Below are 5855 nucleotides of genomic sequence, written 5' to 3' on the forward strand. Positions count from 1 at the left end.
GAAAGAGAAGCAGTAGGTTCATTTTGGAGGTAAAATTTTGGAGATTCCCAGCCAGGGTGTCACAACCAGGGCACGGGGGTGCTCTCAGAACCAGCTCTGACACCGAGCGCTCTGGGCTGAGCCCTTGGTCGGCACCCTCTGGCCCTGGTTGTCACCCAGTTCCCCCCCAGCTAAGTTAGAGGGGAAGGAAGGAGGCTCCTTGTCCATGAGTGCACTGAGAAACTTGCCCATTCCTTCACTCCATGCCAAGGGGCAGTGAGTGCAGCTGCCTTTGAGTGGGCTTGAGCAGAGCATGCGCTCCTGGCTGCTCTAAGAGGTCCGTGCAGGGCAGGCCGGGGCGGTGCTCCTGGTCTAGTCTGAGGCCATGTGGACACGCTCCGGCTCAGGGCAGTGCTCGGGACCCTGATGCTCCTGCTCTGTGTCTGTGCAGCCTCTAGCACAGCAGGGTCCAGGTCAGGCTGGGAGCTCTCAAGTGCCACAGCACAAACCCCAGGAAGCCTTCAACACTGGCTCCTGCTCTGGGCTGCTTTGACAAACAAGGGGCTGAGTAGGAGGGTGGTTTGTCAAACACCTCTGCAAAGAGCCTGCTGCTGCAGGGCTGCTTGGATAGCAGCAAGGAGGCTGAATGCTGGCAGACAGCTGTTTAAGCCTGAGTGCGCTTTGTTCATCTGCCAACCTCTGTCCGGATAGTGGAGCTCACGTGAATGGCACCCCAGTGAGAAAACTCACCCCAGGGCCTTGGGAGCTATCGGCATGAAGTGGGAGATAACAATAAAGAGCTCGGAGGTTCTCCCTGCTGTGGGGTGAGCGTGGCAAAGGCACACCACTTTGCTGTTAGCTGCAGAGACAGGGACAGCCTCGTGTCTGGTGATCTGGGACCCCTCACCCTGGGTGACCAGGTGCCCACATGCCAAAGGCTGTGCCTACTGACCTAGCTGCAAGCGTGGGAGAGTGTGAAGCTCAGACTTGTGCCCTGGGAGCTGCTGCAAGACATGTTAGCAGCTCTGCTGCCCGGGCTGAGACCAGGTGTGTTACCTGGAGGGCAGCAGTACTCCTGAACCTCCTGTGTGGCCCTGTCACTAGGGAGCTCCCTTGAGTTACACATCTAAGGCCTCAACACCCTTTTCTGTTTCTGCTGCTCCAGGGGTGACAAGCTCAGATGGAGCCCCCCGAGTTGAGGTCCGGACGGCCCCGGGGAAGCGAGCGACGGGGCACCGTGCTTCGCGTGGCCGTACCTGGTGATGCGGCAGTTCCGTGCGGTGACAAAGGTTCCCGTGTACGTGAGGCTGCACCTCACCACGTTGTTGGTAAAATCCGACTCGGCCACCAGGAAGTTGGGGTTGACAGTCACCTTCAGCGAGATGCATGCAAATACAGGCTGAGCAACCCGCCCTTTGAAGTGGGCAGGTCCGAGAGCCAGAGGTCCCAGCCAAGGGCCCAAAGTCTCCCTGCACTACCCACTGGACCGAGGGTCCTTGCAAGGGCCCTTTGATAGTGAGTGTGTGGGGGTGTCCAGCAGCAGTCTGGGTAAACACGCCCAGTCAATGTGCGTACAGAGGAGCCCCTTCTGCAGCTCCCCCGCCCTCTGTTTCCGCACCCTCCCGGTGCTGGGTCAGCTTTACCTTGAGGATGTAGTTGCCAGGGGGCACATCTGTGATGTCAATCCACTGGCAGTCGATGTTGGCATTGTAGGTGTCGTAGCAGCCTGGCCCCAAGCCCTGCACAAAGCAGTGCCATTACTGACCAGTCCAGTGCTCCCTGCCTGAACTTGCCCGGCCCTGCCAGACAGGGCAGACTGGGTGTCCTGGAGCAGCCAGGGGGAAGACCTTCCCCAGCTGGCAGGCAGGTTTTGCCATCACGCGACACGGGAATCTGCGGTGTGAGGCCCTGTATCATGCTCAGTAGGAGCTGGGGGGCAGCTCATCCTTCCCGACACCCAGAGCAGGGTCAGTGCTTCATGCTCCCAGCTGGGCCAAGCACAAAGCCCTCGAGGGACAGGCCCCTAGTGCCAGGGCATCCAGCCCCACGTGCCAGTGGGCCCCCGGCTCCCTCGCCAGCTCACCTGGGTGTGGGCCGTGCAGGCATAGCGCCGTCGAAAGCCCGTGTCGCATGTGGTGTCCTCCAGGCAGAAGCTGGCCTTGTGCCCTTCCGCCACCCTTCTCTGGGACACCGCATCCAGGAGGTCGTAGTTGCTGAAGGCATCCATGCTGTGGTAATGCCTGGGAGGGAGAGACGGTGTAGTCTGGGGGTGGGCGGTGGGACAGCCCTGGTAACCCCACAGAGGTAAGCGATGCAGGGATCAAGACAGACAGCCTCAGGGGTACGAGAGCAGGCATGGCTGCACCTGGGATGTGGCCTTTAACACCTGCAAAAGGGCTTGCAAGCTAGGACCCCCGGAGGGATGCTGGCCTGTGCCAGGGCTCCGTGCTGTGGAGGGGGATCAATGGCGATGGGCTCCCAGACCAGTATGTCCTTCCTTGTGGCTGCATTAGCTTCTCTACTCACTGGTGGCAGCTGTGCCACTCCCACGCGTGGCGCGGCTTCACTGGGAGGAAGTCAGCGGTCCCCTGGTTTTTAACCCTTTGTGGAAAGCGGAGCAGCACCCTGTAGCTGATGTCAGTCACACCTGGTCGGTAGGCGGATCTGAACAGAGGAGAGGGTGTTATTTTCACACAATCCCATAGGCAGACTTGTAGCCAGGAGAAGGGGAGAGTCTCACACATAGACCCCTTTCCCCCATCCCAAATCCCAGCGGCACTGGAATCCACGATGGGGTTGGGGTGAACATCCCACAGCTCTTTACATGGACAATGACTTTAAAAGGTATGGCCAGCAGATGAATATAAGGGCATGGCCTCTGAAGAGATCTCCTATAGACCCCTGCGAGGAGTCAGGCGGGCTCCATGGTTAGCAGTCACCTTCCCCTGCGGATGGGGCGGAAGACACTGAGTTCACCAGACAGGTGCAGGCAACCCCTGGCCCATGCACGGGCCAAGGCAAAGGCATGTACTCAGAAGCAAACGCTATCCCCGACACGCACACGTGTGCCCGCGAGCGTACTCAGAAGCCCTTTGTCAACGATTTCTCCAGACTTTGGAAAACATCCCACTGCGGGGCCGGATGCTGGTTCTCACTGGAGGACTTTGAGCATCTCGGAGCAGCTGGGAACACAGCTTCCCTGCCAATACAATAACAGTCCGTGTCTCTGAAAGAGTCTTGCTAGGAGCCATGACAAGCCACAGCCAGAGCCTTGGCGGACACGATCCTTTGGAAACCGCCCTCCGGCACAAAGCCCTGGCTGTTCCTATGCTGTTTACAAGAACTTCTGGGCTGTTTCCACTTTGAAATCGAAATAAACACTCAGATGCGAATGAACCATCCTGCCGCAATGCTGGGAGGGCCGGCTTCGAGCTACAAAGCCCAGGAAATGCCAGGATGGAGGGTCGGGCTCAGACCTGCTGCTCTGCTCTTGTCGGGAATAAATAATCCTTCACCTGGACGTAGCATCTCTCATCCAGCAACCTCAGAGCACTTCTCAGATGGCGAGGGCCAGAGCCTCCCTCCATCCGGATCAGGATGTTCAGACAGCACCTGGAATAATCAAACCTCCCTCCAATTCTCCTGCGTTCTCTCTCAGCCTCAGCTCTGCTCCAGGCTCACCCCTGCAAACCAAATCTCCCACCCACGCTCCTCCAAACTGGATTGCTTCACTGTTAGCACCTGCCCCTGGCTTGCTTCACTCCCTGCCCATCAGAGCCATGTAGTGCTGCTGCACTTTACTAAAGAGCTGCCACGTTCTGCCTCGGTCCGCTGCATTTCAATGACAGGCAATGTGATCTCAGCGGTGCGGTGGAGCTACAGCCCTGCTGCAGTCAAGGCTGTCTTCTCCTTGAGTTGGTTTCATATCATCAAATGGAAGGGGTTACAGGAGCAAATGTGTATTGAGGCAGCACCTAACAACCCCGGGCACAGCCCAGAATCCCACGGTGCCAGCACACAGTGGGCAAATGCAAGGTATAATGCCAGCCCTGCCCCAGAGAGCTTACCTGGCCAGGCAGTTCTCCTCAGCCGCACACCTCAAGGCATACATCTGCACGCGCTGAATGTAGGTGGAGGCTTGAATGTAGTACGGATCTGGGATCAAGTCAGGCAAGCCTGGAAGGAGAAGGAAGGATGGTGCGTGAGCCAGGCTGGGAGGGAAGTTCACAGGAATTCACCCATCCAGCCGGGGTCGTCTTCCCTTCCTGCCTCCACAACGGGACACAATAATATGCACGGCCTTAGTGAAAGCTCCAGTGTGCTGTAAATGGGTGTCAGTAATATAAGGCAAAGAAACCTGAACAGTTCAGGACAAGGGAAAGACCAAAGGAAGGAAAATGCAGTCGTCTGAAATGAAATTCAGTGTTAAGGTTGGATGCAAACTCCCCCCCACTTCTCCACCATCACAGAACAAATCCAGCACTGGGAAACATGGAGACCATCCATGTAACCTTCACGCTGCCCTTATACCCTCCTCTGAGCCAACTCCCAGCTGTATGAGAGCATACATCTTCAGTATCATCACTGCATTGGATACATGCAGGGTATCCACCAAGCACCCGCTGCACGTGCCACCTCCTTAGCTGGGGACCAGTCACCGACCGAGTCACCAATTCCAGCACCTCGACCAAGCTGAAGAGGCTTGATGCAGCACGGAGCACACCCAGTGGGGATACTGAGGGGTTAATCGTGTAGTTTCAAACAGCGGGGAAGGGCAGGGAGCAGGGTACAGGGAAAGGGCTTTGGTTCCTATAGACTGGAAAGGAGCAAGGCTTGGAAATGCATCAGACCAATGGGATCTTCCTCCCTTGCAATCCGAGGGACATCTCCAAGCCCCAGCCTGGAAGCAAGCAGTTTCAGGCTTTCCCCGCTGGGCATTACTGAGGCTCTATGGACTACCTGTCTCAGGCAACTTTGTGCCAGTTTGCTGCACTTCGGGATGGGACTTTGTGCCCTCACGCTCAGCAGACACCGAGTGTCCAGCTGTGGGGTTAGGAAGAGAAGCCAGTGCTTTGTAACTTCTCTTCCTAGGCAAGGGGGCCTTACAAACATAAGATATCCTAACAAACTTAGGATATTTGTTTCATGCAAGAGGTAATATTCCTGGAGCGCATTCCTGGAGCGAGGGGGCAGGGCTTGCCTGCAGCCGTTTCGCTAGCTCAGTGTGTTCCTCCCCATTTTACAGACAAGGAAACTGAGGCACGGAGAAAAGAAATGACTGGACCGAGCCCCTAAAGCTGCTCTCTGGTGTCGCTGGGAGAACCCAGGAGTCCTGACCCCTCAAGTGCCTGTTCTCACCACTCAGGTCTGTCCCTTCCCTCCTGCCCTCTTCATTTAACCAAAGCACGGACTGAGGCTGTGTGATGCTCACGCACCGTCAGGGTCCCAGCTGGGCCTTCTGTCCTGACGGGGCACATCTGGGAGGCAGCAATGAACCAAGATGCCCTGACCCGGCTCCCCCTGCCCACAACAACAGAGCATCCCTGGCGCTCAGCGGAGGAAGGGCCCATCCGTTGCCATTTCAAGCCGGGCTGGTTAGACCCAGGCTGGGCCCACTGCCCTCTTCCCTGCACCCAGCTGTGACGTGCACCTCCCTGGTAGCCCCAAGGGCCCCCTGCCAAGACACCCCCTTCCCGTCTCCCACCCGCGCGGCTGACAGCAAGGGGCAAGCTTCCCCCAGTCCCTTCCTTTGCCATAACCCTCCCCGAGACACGCAACTGCGGGCCTCGGGAGCACCCCGAAGAGCTCGCTCACCGTTCTGAAAGTACCTGGTCCCATAGCCAGGCCGCCTGTGGCCCGTGGCCGGGTCCTGGCCC

At 57.8% G+C, this 5855-nt stretch overlaps 1 pseudogene; it reads right to left on the reverse strand.

The window, feature by feature from the left end:
• LOC102376088 overlaps positions 1-5855 on the reverse strand; it is a 7148-nt pseudogene that overhangs the window by 871 nt on the left and 422 nt on the right.

The sequence above is a fragment of the Alligator sinensis genome, unplaced genomic scaffold (genome assembly GCF_000455745.1).
Source record: "Alligator sinensis unplaced genomic scaffold, ASM45574v1 scaffold1295_1, whole genome shotgun sequence".
In the NCBI taxonomy this organism is placed as follows: Eukaryota; Metazoa; Chordata; order Crocodylia; family Alligatoridae; genus Alligator; species Alligator sinensis.